A 16,082-nucleotide genomic window follows, 5' to 3' on the forward strand; every position below is an offset into this window, starting at 1 on the left:
TATTTTACCTCTTTTTTTTTCCCAGCCTTAGTAAGGCAAACTTTCATTACTGACAAATACTGACAGAATTAGATGTGCCTGAAACAGCACCTGCATGTTACTGGAAGCAATGAATACCAGAGGGATCACATTAAAGTTGTCATCTTGTACAGAAGGGATCTTCTCTGACCACTTTTGGAAAGCTAAATATGTCCCAAGGGGTAATATTCAGACAAGCTTAAAAACAAAGTGCTTATTGCAGTACTTAAAACATGTTCCCTAGTCTGTGCAAAAGCACACCAGATCTCTGTGCTGTCTGAAGGATACTCACAAAGGCTTTGACGTGGGGAGCACTACCTATACATCCAGGAGGAAAACTGTGGATATTTCAACAGCATCTGAACTCCCTGGGGCCAAAATCAGGTCCATATAAATTTTCATCCACCTGCAACTTGGAGTATCACAGTTGATACTAAACCATGATCAGGGGAGGTAGAGATGACAAGCAAGTAATAAGAGCCTTCATCCAGGCTTGAAATGGAAACACTGGCTTCAAGTTCTGCTAGCCTGAAAAAATTCAGGCCCATAACACCTGCTTCTCATATGAGCTTCCTAGGGTCTACGCTTTTGATGGCTGATGCATTTTCTGATCCTTTTTTAAGCAATCAGCCAGAGCTCAGCCCTGGACTTGAGGGTCACTCCACCAGAAGGCTGCAATGCAGTTCCTGTGGTAGGCTCTGCTTCACAGAGATTACAATGCCCACTGGAAAAGGGTAAACCCAAGCTCTGCTTCCTTACACTTTCAAGGTTTTTGGCTTCAGTTTTACTTGTCTTATGGAAAATGTATATGTAGTCCTAGAAACCAAACCTTTCAAAAACTTTATGTCCTGGCTGAGCTGCCTAACCAAGGGAGTTGAGGGGACTTCTAGAGAAGCAAAATGCATGAGACATAACTGCCTGTGAACTCCAGTCAACAGAATTAGTGAGGATCAAGGAGCCTGCAGTCCTGAGCGAATCTCCAGACCACACTGCCACATTCCTTATCCATCTGCCTCCAACACCTTAAACAGGAAGCCTGAACCTTCTCCAAAGACCTCCATTGAGCACATCCACTGTGGGGTTCACTCTGAGGTTTTTTGTGTACCTATACTGTTAAAGTTACAACTGCTGAGAAGAAATCTTCTGGCAGATGAAACTAGATTCAAACTGCAAAACCTTCCTTCTTGTAAAAGAAAAGATGTCTCCCCAGATACAAGCTTTGACAAGTGAATATGCGCTGAACTCCAGCCCCTGCTGCCATCTACAAAGTGTGTGTCTAGACATGTAACCAGCATGAAAGACAGTTCAGGAAAATATCATCACATGTTAGCATTCACTATTACATCCCAGCTTTAATGAAGTATTTTATGAGCACAAAGACACAACTCCTTGTTAGCAGTGCAAAGCCACCAGAAACCACAAAGCGTTTAACCTCTGAAAAAAAAACAAATCCCGCGGTAGGTATCAAAATCTGAAACTGGCTTCACCTAATCAGATATTTGGCATTACTGGAATCTGGCAGAAGTCAAGTATATCATTGTTCCCAGAGTGTTTCTCTAGGAAGGATATGCTCCTAATTTTCTCATTTCCAACAGCACAGATAATAGTTGCTGGTACCAGCAGAATTCATAAATTTGCTCCGCAGCCTGTTTCAGTCTTTATTAATACTGACATTTTCTAGCAAAACTCCTTTCCAAGGATTTAAGACCTCAAATCTAGTGAGTTTATAAGTGAAGAGATCAAGAAATCCATGGATATAAACAAATCCCCTAAAATCTACTATGGGAAATATAATACATATATATATACAAATATACTATGTGAATCCCTAAATGCTTACTTGAGAAAAGGAGATTAATTTAATTTTTCCTCATGAAGAGTCAAAACAACAGAAATAATAACACCGGAAAATATTAAAAAAAAAAAAAAAATTTGAAAAAGAAATAAAAAATATCTGTTTGTTTGGGGTTAGCATTACCAATGATAATCCTAGCATGTTAATCAATTTGATATTTAAATTACATAAGGTCAATCATCTTAGACCAACCTTCTTGACAAAATAAATATTCTGTAGACTGGTATGGAAATAGGATCTAACAAGTTACTGCATGTTCAGATGCCAAGAAATGGTTAGGCCTAGAAATTAAAATGAAGCAACAGACGAGGTCAAGTCATTAAAAAACTGTCTTCAAATATAGTATCAGAATCCATTTTATGTACATGTTTATTATATCAGGGACATTATTATGTTTTTGAAAATTGAAAAAATGGCTCTCCTTTGTCTCCAATTTATGATTAAGAAATGCATCCAGATATTTCTGTTAGAAGAATACCTCTAAAATCTACTGACTTTTGTACAAACTTCTGTTGACATATATAATATTTTAAACATATAATATTTAGAATTTTGTATGGAATTAATTAATAAGAAGTAAACTGATAATAAACATTCCCATCTATCAGACCCTCTAAGTTAACCTCAGTAGAATTTGACTGAGATTTTAATAAGGTTTGAAGCTCTTTAATGGTAAAGACTGACAGTCCCAATATGATTTGTATTTCCTTCAAAGCAGAAACAGTTTTACTAAATTACTCCTAGTAGGCTCTTAATTACATTTTGATGAAAGGCCAATTACAAGAGCATAAGAAATGGTGTGTATTACCTGTCTGTTTCAACTCAAAGACCCTCTATACCAAGAGCTGCAAGCAGAACTCAAATTAACAGTGCATTTTAAGATACTGACCTACACATTTGTGCAAACATGAGGAGACTAAAACAAGCTCTAGGCAAGAATATTGGGGGGGGAAATAAAGAAAAAGATGATTGAGTATCTTCGCAGTTTTCTAGGTTTGATTTCTTCTTGGCAGAAATTCCTGCACATTCTAACTTGAACAAATGTTGTCCTTTTACTATGATATCCTTCAGAATAAACATTTCCATGGAAAGCTCCATCATCAAGTCACACAGGCAGCAGACGTTGACATCTGCTCACACCTGACACTGCCAGAGGTAGATTCCTTACTTCTGGTACTAAAGTTTGGCTCTTGCATAACACTTCAGGGGAGTGTACCTCAGGGGGACCCTCAGGGGAGGGTAGGGCTTCCCTTCAGGAAGGATAGGGCTTGGAGAAAAACTCCTGGTTTCAGCCTACAGCAAGTCAGATTGGGCAGGATCCCAGTTTCCCTCCAAATCATAATTAATTTTTCACTGCCTGTCTCTGTCCCAGTGTTAATATCAGACCTTTCACATCGTAATAGCACATGTTTAACACCTGTTTATGAAACAAAACCACACAAGACTGATCAGCCCTCCTATTCTTCTCCCTCCTACTCCCATCATCCCAGCTGTAATCATCCTGTAACTGATCCTGGCAATAACTGACTGGGACAAATTTCTTGAGCTTTCTACCCCTACCTAAAACCTGCTCTAAATCATGTCCATGGGATTTGGCCACAACTTTTGCTTTCTGCAATGTCATTGTCCAAGAACATTACAGTCACACTGACAATGTTTGAACAGGCCACAGTGTTCCAGCACTAAGAGCCATACAGATGTATAGATTTATCCACCTCCAAATCAGTCTGTCCCCAAAGGTTTGCACCTTGCACTTGCTGTACTGCTTCCAGGAATAAGCACAAAATCAACATTACAGTTTTAGCTGGCCAAAGTTGTCAGGTTAAAAACAAAACAGCTTTCTTTAGGCAGACAGTGCACTATGGCCAAGTGTGAGAGTCAGCAACACCAGTAGGAACACAGGTTCAGAAGGCACATTCAGCTTTCCTGCCATCCTTTCAAAGTTAAAAACAGCAATTAGCAGCTCAGATCCCCTATTGAACATGTCAATGATTGACTTTCTCAACAGTCATAAAGACACTTCACAGAATTATTAGTTGGGCAGGACCTCTAAGATCAAGTCCAACCATTAACCCAGCATTTCCAAGTCCACCACCAAAACGTGTTCCGGGGTGCTGCACCTATGTGTCTTCTAATTCACTTCCCTGGGCAGTCTGTTCCAATGCTTCACAACCCTTTCAGTGGGATTTTTCCTAATATCCAATCTAAATCTCCCCTGATGCAACTTGAGACCATTTCCTCTTGTTCTATCTCTTGCTGCCTGGGAGAAGAGACGAACCTCCACCTGTCTACACCCTCCTTTCAGGGAGCTGTACAGTGATAAGCTCCCCCTGGGCTCCTTTTCTCCAGGTTAAGCAAGCCCAGTTCCATCAGACCCTTCTCCTCAGACTTGTGCTCCAGATTCCTCTCTGGAGCTGCCCTTCTCTGGGCAGGTTCCAACCCCTCTTTCTTGTCTTTCCTGTGGTGTGGTGCCCAGAACCAGACACGGCACTCGTGGCACATCCTCAGCACCGGTGAACGTACAGGGACAATCCCTTCCCTGGTCCTGCTGACCACACTGTTTCTGATGCAAGCCAGAGTGTCTTTGGCCTTCTTCTTGGCCACCTGGGCACACTGCTGTATCAGAAGGTCTAAATTGTACCTATTACATGGTATCTGGATGTTATCCCAGCCAGCAAAACAAGAGAGCATTACGAAACACACAGAGATATTCTTTCAAGTTTTCCCTGCAGCTTCCCTGGGGGAGGAGGGAGTGGGCTGGGGGGGAGAAAGTTGCTGTGCAAATGAACAAAAGACAAGTGAAGCAATTTGCCCCTGAGGGAAAACACTCCACTCCAGTGAGCAGTGGACACAGCCCATGGCAAGAGGTGCTGCTACAGTACAACCCACTGACCCACAACGAAGGCTGTGAACATCAAGAGCTTGGCAGGGCCAGCTTGCTCATTGAAAATGCTTTCTTCCAAGTCAGAGTTCTTTGCATTTTAACAAGGGATAAAATAGGAAAGTCATAACACTTATTATTTAAAATACTACTAAAAAAAGAGGCTAGTTCATATGCTTTCAGAAACAGATATAATGTTTAATGCTATCCAACCCATGTATGAGATTTACAAGTCCAAATTTTTCTCTTATCTTTTTTTTCTGTGATGCAACTTCTTATTTGTCTTATGTTTAAAATTCTGCTTGGGTTATTTTTGCAAAGGCACTCAATCTATCCATGGAGGATGGAGGAAGGCAGCAGATGGTAGATACAGGAACCCTATGTGAACCTTGCCTCTTGTGAAAGGCATAGATAGACAACAAACTGACCTCTGTGAAAGCTATATCATAGAATATCCTGATTTGGAAGGGACTCACAAGGATCAACAAAGTCCAGGTCCTAGCTTTGCACAGGACAGCCCCAGGAATCACACCATGTGCCTAGATATCAGCCAGGGAGATGGTGCAGAAAATACTCGAGGGAGATAAACTGTATTTTGTCCCCTCTTCCAGGACCTACCTCAAGATCCTCTATGGCTTGAACACATTCTTCCCTCTCATTTTCCACCAAGCTCTTGCAGTGACACTATTGGATGAAACTTCTCATGGGATTTACATAACAAATTTTAAGCAGGGAATAAAGGCAACCTAGCAATCAGTGGATTATTAGGGTGATTAATTTAAGACCACATGGTTATATTAAATAACTTCTTTAAGATGGTATGATTCAATTTGATTTGAATTGTTTCTTGATGAACTTATAACCTTTCACTCCACCCTCTCCCTCTTGGTCCTGCTTTTACTGAAGTCACTTGGATCTCTGCCAGAACATATATGAACTGTAAGCAGTGGTGCAGAAAAAGCGGTACAGAAATGTTGTGTGATGGAAAAATTTGGCATCCTTTTTAAGGAGAAATAGAATAATCACCAGCTTGGCATTTGAGTTTCTAGAAGCTGTTCCCCCCCTCCCCGCCCTGTTCTCCAATCTTGGAGCAAATACAAAAAAGCAAAAATAATCTTGATTTAAATAGTACTGCTTATAGAATCCTAGCTTTTGCTGTAAGGAATGTCTCAGATCTGGAATAATAGACATGTCAAACTTAGGAAAGAAGTTCACTGGCAGTGAAAACTAATGTAGCCTCTGTCCATACTTGGTCTGCTGCCTTTTAGCCAGTGCTGTGTTAGTAATCACTCATTCACAAATACTGTCAAAATTTTCATTTAATGTTACAGAAATCAAGGGAAGGAGCACTAAAAGATCTCAGAATTGTATTATGTAGGTTTTATATCTAATAAATATTTTTAAGACACCCCTCCCCTTCCCTACTTTTCTCATAATAGCTTCCTTTAGCTATTCCTTTAGCCTTTATCCTGGATTCAATATGGAAGCCAGGAAAAGGAAAGTCACTTGCATCAAGCTAAGTTCATACTCCCACCTCTAGATGTTCAGTTTTTCTTCTCTGCATTTGACTGCCAATAGCATCAGCTTAAGATCAAGGAATTAAAATGCACAGAGATGAGAAAAGCTTTTCCCAGAGGAAAAAATACTATATGTAAAATAGTATCACCATACACAAAGAAAATGAGAATTTCCCAGCTTTCTCACCAGTTCATACATACCAATCTAGTGAGAGATGGGAATCTACTCCATGCACAGAACCATCTAACCACTACTGATTTCACATGAGATAAAAAGGCAACAAAGTAATAAATAGTATTCTGTAGTTGTTTCATCAAAATTATTTTGATGTAAAATGGAACAAAAAATTTCTTTCACTATCTGCTGTCTCTGAACGTAGAGCCAGAGGCCTGTTTTGAAAGAATCCACTTTACAAAACAATTTTAAATGTTGTTTTTAAGAGAGTAAGACTGACTCAGTCTTCCCTGCCTCACAAAGTCCTCACCACACCTCACTTGCTTGGCAAATATAAATAAATAATGTTATTTTTGAAAGACTGAAGAAAGCCTGAGAAAGGAACTGTGCGGCTTGATAACTAAACTGAATCACAAAATGGAAATACCTAAACAGCACTAGGTCATACACAGAGGAAAGAGTAGTGAAAATCTTTGACTTTACTGCAACCAGCAACAAGATCAATTTAGAGAAATCCAGTCAGCAGGAAAACACACATGTAAGTGAAATTCACATGTTTAAATCATACCTGGGCAGAGAAGAGGTGTCAAAGAAAATACTATGGGACAGCATTCATTACTGAGTATTATTAATCTCACTTTATCTAGAATAAACCCAGCCCCACATAATTACAACTGCATGAAAATCTTGAAGTGATACCCAGCTGGACCACTGCACAGCTTCCAGGTATCTAAAACTTATCTCTGCCTCGAAATATTCATGAAGCTGAAATTTAACAGCTGATCACCATTTTAGACTCGGATGTCCCAGCAGGCTCATTTCCTCTCAGCTTTTCAGCCATCCCATTAAGATATGTCTTGATATACCCCTCAGCCAGGAGAGAGTATTCTAATTGTCTGTTCCAATCTCCTGGGTTAGACATGCCCACATAGCAGCTCACATGGGAACTGAGCTGCATGCCCTGAATTCTTTACTGGGACAAATCTTCCAAAAGCCTACTATTCCCCCATTTACTAAAGCATCTCTGGATTGTACACTGTTGTTTTGCAACCTGCACTCCACAGATTTCATCTGATACTGTTACTGATCGCTCTTGAAAGACCAGATAGAAAGTTAAAAACTTGCTTTATCTTTCTAATACCCCTGAATTATCAAAACCTCTGGAAGCAGCACCACCTATGATACAACAGACTAAAAACCCATGTTTTCACAGAAATGCATAAAAAGAAGGAGAAATACATAAATACATAAATATGTATTTATATACATAAAATAATACAATGCATAATACATAAATACATAAAATAAGGAGATACATAATAATAAAAATACATAATTATTTATACATGCATAAATATGTATGTATAAATACATAAAAGAAGGAGAAATACATAATAGAAGGAGAAATACATAAAAATGTATTATTCCATAACTACATAGAAGAAATACATAAAAGAAGGAGAGAGGGGAGAGAAGAAAGAAAAAAAAGGAAAAGAAAAGGGAAAAAAATAAAGCAGCAACCAAAGTAATTGTTGCAACACAATGAATACTCTGGAGACTTGGGCTGGTCTTAAGGAATATTCCTCACCCCCATAGACTATGAAGTTGAGAGGCAAAAGCTTTCATGGAGACATCTTTCTGTTGGCACCTACAATAAAACCATTTTTGACTTTTATTGCCATGCTATGAAATGCAGGTCCATAATACTTGAGAATTCATTTTTCAGAGCACTATCTAATAATCCAAATGGCAGAAGTTAGCACTGAGAATTAGGAAAAAGTTTGAGCTCTGCAACTGGAAACTGGGTAAAATAATACATCCTTACCACAGATGTTATTATTACTTAGCAATTAATGGATAGAACACAAAAATTTTGGGCACAGTTTACTTAATGCAATCCATTTTTTCTTCTGAATACCTCAGTCCAGCTCTTTCATCTGCTTAGGCACAAAACAACCTTGCAGACAACATGAACAGCCAAAAAAATATTTTCCAGACATAAAACTAATGGCACTGGTTGAGTTTTGGTGTAACAGGTAGAGCCGAGACAAAAAGCGTCAGCGCCTCCGGGCAGCTTCCGTTCTAAATTAATCCCCAGGAGCTCCTAAATTGCTTGATATTTCAAGAAAGCTATAAGGGTAATTTATCCTTTCTAAGTGCTGCTGACTCCAAGGCTGTAGCTGCTCTCAGCAGGATGGCATTTATTTTTCATCAAACAGGAACCGCATTTTCAGTTATAGTTTTACCTGCCACCAGAACACTTAAAGTCTGATCCTGTGAAGTGGTGATGGATTTCTGCAAGGTGAGAGACTAAACCTGGGGAAACCAAGAAAGATCTCTGCCTGGCATATTAGGGCTTGAAGTTTTACTCGTGATTGTGCATGTCTTTTACCAGCCAGATCATCCATTTTGATGGCTGTACTGCATAAACCTCTTTGCATCACTGAGCAGGGATTCTCATTGAGCCCCAGATCCTGCAGCCAAAGCCCCATCAGGAATTTCTTCTAGCAACCAAAAGCTATCCTTATTATTTCATAGACAATCTGGATCAGCAAATATATATATTCCTCATTAGAGAAATTTAAGAACACTGACTGGAAAAGAAGACAGATTTTTTCCTCATTCCTTAGCTTCTTGCCCACCAGAGGTGTTCTTTTCACCATACTGGTAGATTTCCAATAACTGATCTGTTCAATACATTTAGAAAAGCTTTTTTATTTCTTTTTTTTTTTCCTTGAAACAGTCACTTCAGCAGAATTTCAATTGCTGACAAAATAATTTTCTTCATGTAATTATTTCTTATCCTTCACCACCTTCCTCAAGTTGTTCAGCTGCAGAGACAGGTTCTATTTTACCATAGACTTCAAGAGCACACACCTCAAAATCTTAAAGACCTGTAGATCTCCTGCATTAATCTTGAGCTGCTGTCCCCCACACACCTCTGAAGGAAGAAAAACCTCTCCCTTACCTCCATGTCTACACAAAGGCAGATCCACTTCAACTTACATCTTCCCCTTTCTTAGACTACATTTCTCTGTCTGCCTGTGAATGACATGGTCAGTATACAGAGCTCAGTAGTTAATTCACCTCACACCATGACAAGCTGAGGAAAGTATTTTTTAATGCACATACCTTTGAACCTGTAGTTATATAAACTATATATACATACACACACACACACATATAAAGCTCCCTAAATGGACACAGCACTAGCAACCAAAACATACATTACAGGCTGCTGTTGTAGAAAGGCTTATAAGAACAAGCTTCAATCCCAGAGATCCAGGAAGCAGGTGGGGAGGACATAAGAGTAAGGGAGCAGCCAGCTGTAAAAGGTGAAGGGAGTAGACTGTAATTAGTTGATTTGAGGGCATTATCACTAAATTTAAAGGGCTAGCACAAGACACGCCATGTTGTAGGAATACTTCTGAAATAAGAGCAGTTTTATATTAATAGATAAGTATGAACTAAAAAAGGAAAAAATGGCAGTCAGAGGAAAGAAAAGTGGAAAACTATTTCTGATTATCATTACACATCTCAAAAAAGTGGTAGTACTGATTCTCAGGGTTTACAAAAATGAAGAGGAGACACAACAGTATATTCTGTGTGTTGATTTGGTTAAGCTTACCTTCATTATGATCTTATTTCTTTTCTATTATTTATATTACAGTTATGTTTAGACAAATGAATATGACTTACACTTCAGGGAAGCATGTGTGGCGCTTCTCTGTGGTGCACTTCTCTCCCTCCTGCTTTTTATGAGAAGACTTTTTCTCCAGGTGTGTTTTGAAAATCTCTGTTTAAGACAGGGAACTAATCATGTGTAGTTGGGAAAGGGACTTCCAAGCCTGATTAGTATAACTCTTTAGGCTTCATATCACCAACTAGTTCCAACATGTAAAGAAAATGGTGAAAATACAGTCCTTTGAAAAATTTGTGAATCTACTCTGAGGTCACAACTGAGTGCTACTTTTCATTAACTTCAATTTGGACTCATTATGGCATTCCTATTGAGGATCTTGATTAAAAACCACACTGGGTCCTGAGAAACTCAAAGACAAAGGCAGAGGAGTGGCTGGTATACAGGGAGTTTGCAGTCTGTGTACTAACCAAATCTATCTCTATGAATCATGGGTTTTGCTATGTGCCATTCTCCTCCAGGTAACTCATAAAGGTGTTAGGTGGAAAAACTTCTGATATTCCTTCCAGCTGATGACATGAATGCAAAAAAAAAAGAAGGAATACATGGTTTGGCACACCTGACACAATTGTTGACCATCAGAAAAGATGGGAGATATCAGAAGTGTGCATTTACAAAGAGCTTTATATTCTGCATGAGTGGCCACAACCTACAGCAGTGTCCCCAGAGCAGCACCTTGCACTACTTGTTGTGCACTGACCTCCATTCTGCTCCCACCTGCACCCCACAGATGAACTCAGCCTTGCAGACAGCTTCAGTGGCAGAGCAAGCATAGCAGCCCACGAGTGAGTGGAGATGAAGCCTGCAGGGGTGGTACAGTCAGGATGTACTTCATACTGCTCCTGTATGCAATAGCTTCCCATCCTATCCATGCTGATCAACTCTATCATGAGGGCTTCTCTGGAAGACAGTTTTTTTCAAAGCAAGGCATGGGCCTCTCATGATTCTCTTACTTTTGCTTATGATTCAAAGAACAGTGATTTGCAATTACAAGAGGACAGAAGAAAAAGCTACTTCTGGCCTAGATCCATTCCCACTCAAACATTGTTACTGACATCCTCCAGATATCTAGCTGAAGCCTTCTAATTTAATATAAAGGGTTATTTGCTTTATGTTTTATTTTAGCTTTCTCATGTATCTTCTATGGCACAAAAGTGCCTTTTTCAATTTTAAATCAGGTAGAAAATCACCATCTTGACTCCAGCACAGAGGGTGAAATATCAAAAATATCTGTGTCCACCTAAGTAATTTTTAATGAATTGAGTCTTTTGTCCAACAACAGATGAACTTGTCTCTTTGCCAGAGTAATACAATCCAATCTGTTCTTATTTTTGGGTTAATTTCAAAAACTGTCTCTCTGCATTTGAGAGATTTCACTTATCCTTCTATGTGTTATTTTTCTTTCTTAAAATAAACTTTAAGCCCTATTTTTACCTTCATTTCTAGTTTCTGCTTGGGGTGGGGGAAGATTCTTACTCTGAAAGGCCTAGAGTTAAATTAGAAATCCTTGCCAACATGTAGTTTTATTTGCATTTCCCTCCCAGAAATATAAATAATGTATTTCTTGTCCTGACTTGAATTACACAGGCCCTGAGATATTCAGTCTATGGGTTCTACTCTGATAAACATATTTTTTATTAGCTGGGCCATACCATCCTTTTACTACGTAGACCTTCAGGGAAGTAGAAGAAAGACATTGGTGTTGAAACATTTTTCCAAAAACATCTTGTGTGCATGTTTGATTTACACAGGTTTTTAATCTGGAAGGCTTGGGCTATGTCTTTTCATTGTATATAAAACTCAAATTATGAACACAAATAAATACATATTTTATGTATTAAATTATATAGGTCATGAAAGTCTTTTAAAAAAAGACAAAATATATTTTGAGTCTGTCTATTCTCATGAACCTACTTAGATTTTCTGTCACATCACATTTCATGACAAATTTCTTTGTCTCCTTTGCATGATATGGAGCTATTTCTGTTTCTGCTCACCCACTGCCAGACTCTGACCTCAGTAACATTGGTGTTATTCCAGTGTAAATCCAGAGTGGCCCCCAGTGTCTGGATGAAAGTCTGATACTCTTGGTTCCATCCAGATAAAACAGTAGTAATGCTTGCTGGCAGAAGGCAACATTTTTGGGGATTTGACAAGGACTGTGACCAGACTTCAGACTGAGAGCAAACATGTATATCCATCTGTTGTCAAGACAATCTGCAGTCCCAGGGTCTGTTGGGTTTGGCTGTGGAGGGCCTGCTGTTGGTCCCCTGGGCAGGATTTGCTGGCCATGTTCTCAGGATCCTGCACTCCAGCTTGCTTTCCCACTGCTGTCTGCTGCTGTGGGACCAGCCACAGTGCACCATGCAAGAGCTCTCTGGACCAGCTTCTTCCTCTTTGGCACAGGCCCTGTCCTACCCTTAGGCAATCATCTCTTCTGAGCAGTGTTCTTCTGTGGGCTCATGAGGCAGGCTGTGCCCTGCAGAAGAAGGGGACTTTTTCAGGATATTGCAACACATCCCAACATAGATGTACAAACTCCCTTTCAATATATTTAGTTATCTTAGTCACACCACAGAGACTACAGAAAGTGTAAGAAACTTTTTTTAAAAAATTGAGCCAATGTATTACAAACATTGAAGAACAGAGACATTAACTCCTAACGTATCATTGAGCTTTCTGAGTCACTGATGGCACCATCCCATCAATGTCTATGGAGGCCAAGAGGAACAAAAACACTTGTGCTCTGACTAAGCATCTCACTCTTCAAGGAAGGAACTACTGCTGGAGAAGTACATCTTCTTGTGTTTCTTTATAAAAAACTGGAACTTTCAACAAAAGCCAGTGGACCATACCTGAATTTGAATGGGCTGGAACAAGAAATCTGTTTTTATTATGTCCTGCCTTTTCAATTTCATTCAACCCTTCTACTGTAGCAAGTTGCTATTTCCTGTAAGTAAAAGACCAATGATGCTTTCCCTGTTTGACACATCCACAGACATACAGATTTGTCTCATTTATTGTGGCGTTCACTGTTCTGCTGTTTCCCTACTATACTGTTTGTATTCCACAAGTCTTTTAAAACATCTTCCTTTACTCATCTCCCCTTACTGACTTACTTGCTAAGCCTCACTTCTGCTCTGTTTTCATTTCAGTTTGGCTGAATACAAGGTCCTGCTTCCAGGGTCCTCACACAATTTGCATTTCCTAGATTGCCTCGATCCTTAATTTTAACTGAAGTCCGTATCAAACTGTAGTTTTCACTTATGTTTGTTGATCAGACACTAAATGGACTTCTAACTAAGGAAGAAATTGGAGCTACTTGTGTTTCTAATATATCTATGCCAAATAAAATCAATATTAGAATAATTATATTACCATAACCTAAGAACTTCCTGAATCTGTGGGCTGGTGGAGGAAATCCAAGGCCACTGCATGCAAGTATGACATGACTGTCATTTCTATTTTTAAGCATGCCAACCTAGTGAGCAGCAGTAACTGACAGGCACTGGCTGTTCTGGCACCCTAAGAGGATGGTTTTTTTTTACCATGCTCAATGAGCCCATTACTCAGCTGGGAATTGCACCAGATACACTAAAAAATAAAAAAAACCTTTTTTAAATGCTCGTTGTCATTACAAAATCAACACAATGCAGAGTGGTGTCTGCACATACAAGCTGCAGATGGGGGTGCAGAGCACAGCTCCTGGAGCTGTTCAGCTGTACCCCACAGCATGACCACATGCCCACTCTCACAATGTCCATCTCTCCTGGGCCTCTTCTCCCAGAGCTTGGGCAGGCAGGCACAGCTTCTTTCCCCCAGCACAGATACACCTGAAGCCTTCCAGAGGAGCCTGCCAGGGGCTGATACAAGCAGTGTAGGGGGAGGAAGGATAACATACCCAAGGAGTGGCTGCAGTCTGCTAGACTGACTTAAAAGCTGAGACCTTGGCTGGAGTGCTGGAGCAAGAACTATGCTCAGTAGTAAGAGGACCCATTGAGATTTGGGGTTGGCCATTACCCTGTCATCATTGTTTTCTAAAATATAATCCAAAGTGCATGACCTGGAGGAAAGATCTTTAACTAGAGTTTTTAGGAGGCCAAGTGGAAAATAAGTCAGAAGCAGAGAGTCAGCATTTCAATCTTGAGGAGGAGAAAGCTGCAGGCACAAAGCAGGAAGACCACACAGTGTAACAGAGACTGAACATGCAAAGGTTTACATCCATCCACTACACTCATTGGACCATGACCATGGGACTGAGGGATAGCACATCCAAGGCATCCAGCCTGCCAATGTTCTCAGAATCATGGATTTTCCAACAGCTACCAGAAGGAGCCAGGGGTTGGGATCAAGGAATATCTTAGGTTTCTTCATCTATTTTTCCTCATCACCTTTGTCTGCCAAAATGGTCAAGCTGTTTTTTGTGGCCTGGATGCAACACCCAAGCTGTGACTGAGTCTGTCTTGAGTCTGACAGCTACCACCAACTCATACAAAAGGTTGGAAGAGATAAGTCAGGAGAATATGGTTATTTTCCCCAAGACACCGTGTAGTTTATAAAGTGCATGATTGGATTTTTTCACACTATGCTGCAGACAGCTCATAGATGTTTCAGAAAGGTAAGTCAGAAACTAGCAGAGAAGATATCAGAAAGAGAGTCATTAACCACAATGGTGCCAGAAACTGCAGTTTAACATGTTGAATCATAGGTCTTGCTGATAGGAAGGCTTCTAAAAAGAAGCCCAAAATGTGTCTATTTCCAGAGGTGAGAACACAGTGAAACACTGCTTGAATGAAATCCACTTCCCACTACGTCTCGCACCCAACACACCTCTTAAAATCTCACCTAAAAAAAGGAGTTTCTGAAATGTCTCTAGGAGGGCATGTGGTATCTTTCTACTTTTTAGTTAGACCATTCAACACATCTGCCATTCCCTGAGCTGTCTAGTGTGGGGATGTACTTCTCTGATCTTCTAGGGACCAGGTACAACTGGTCTTATTATTATCTTATTATTTGGCCTTCCAGGCTAGCATTAACAGCCGTCACTGAGGGTTGTGCTGCACACTGCTGTTGCTAACTTGGATCTATGGCAAGCTGCACCATGAAACAGCAAATAGCCTGCAATGTGCCTCCAGAAGTTTTACATAAACAGAAATAGTTTTTCTTCTTCATTTCTTCCAATACATTGATGACTTTTCTGCGAGCGTGTAACCAGATCTGCATGAAATTATTGTAATAGCAGCCTGTAGTAATGGGGGGAAAACCAGTTTTTATTCCCTTACATAAAATGTCAAAATGTGGATCAGACTGGCTGAACATCCAGAAATTCTTTCCATTGGATCACTGGATTTGCCAGCCGTTCTAGGATGTCTTTTTCAAAAAATGAAGATGACTTATGAAATTGTCTAGCTTGAGTAAAGAGAGATACTGTTTCCAAAAGGAGGGGTGAGTTTATTTTGGAGTTTTATATTATCTGTTTTTAAAGTCTTACATTTAGGGATTACTTTTTCTTTCCAAAATAGTCAAAGATGCTTTATGTCATAGCAAAAGGCCCTCAAAATGGTATTTGTTTATTTAAATGGCACATTATCTTATTCTTAGCATTTCATATAATCCTTTTAGAGTCCATTAGATCTTGTCCAAGTTGCTGATCATGTAAAATTCCAAAATATTTAAACAGAGACCAGCAACAGCACAAAGATTATTAAACAAAATATAACTAGTCAGATTTATGGGCAAAATGAAGTGTTCATTTCTTTTTTATATGTGGGCACAAGGAGAAGGGGAAAGAAAAGTCAATCATCCTTGCAGAGGGCAACTGGTGACATTTTAACTTAGACGGTAAATAGCTCTTTTGCAATGAAACAGGATGGGAGAAAGACAGGTAATGTACAGTCTTCAGAGATTTATCTATACCTGTCTGTTCAGGGATTTTG

The 16,082-nt window shown here is 39.6% G+C and overlaps 1 long non-coding RNA gene across 1 annotated transcript in view; it reads right to left on the reverse strand.

Moving 5' to 3' along the window:
* LOC147654720 (uncharacterized) overlaps nt 1-9,803 on the reverse strand; it is a 33,647-nt gene extending 23,844 nt beyond the window's left edge. The window contains exon 1 of the long non-coding RNA XR_015282985.1: nt 9,674-9,803. This is a non-coding gene — a long non-coding RNA (uncharacterized LOC147654720). The remainder of the gene's footprint in view (nt 1-9,673) is intronic.
* Nucleotides 9,804-16,082: the final 6,279 nt, after the last annotated feature.

This window comes from Cyanistes caeruleus, chromosome 2 (genome assembly GCF_971803275.1).
Source record: "Cyanistes caeruleus chromosome 2, bCyaCae1.hap1.1, whole genome shotgun sequence".
Taxonomy (NCBI): domain Eukaryota; kingdom Metazoa; phylum Chordata; class Aves; order Passeriformes; family Paridae; genus Cyanistes; species Cyanistes caeruleus.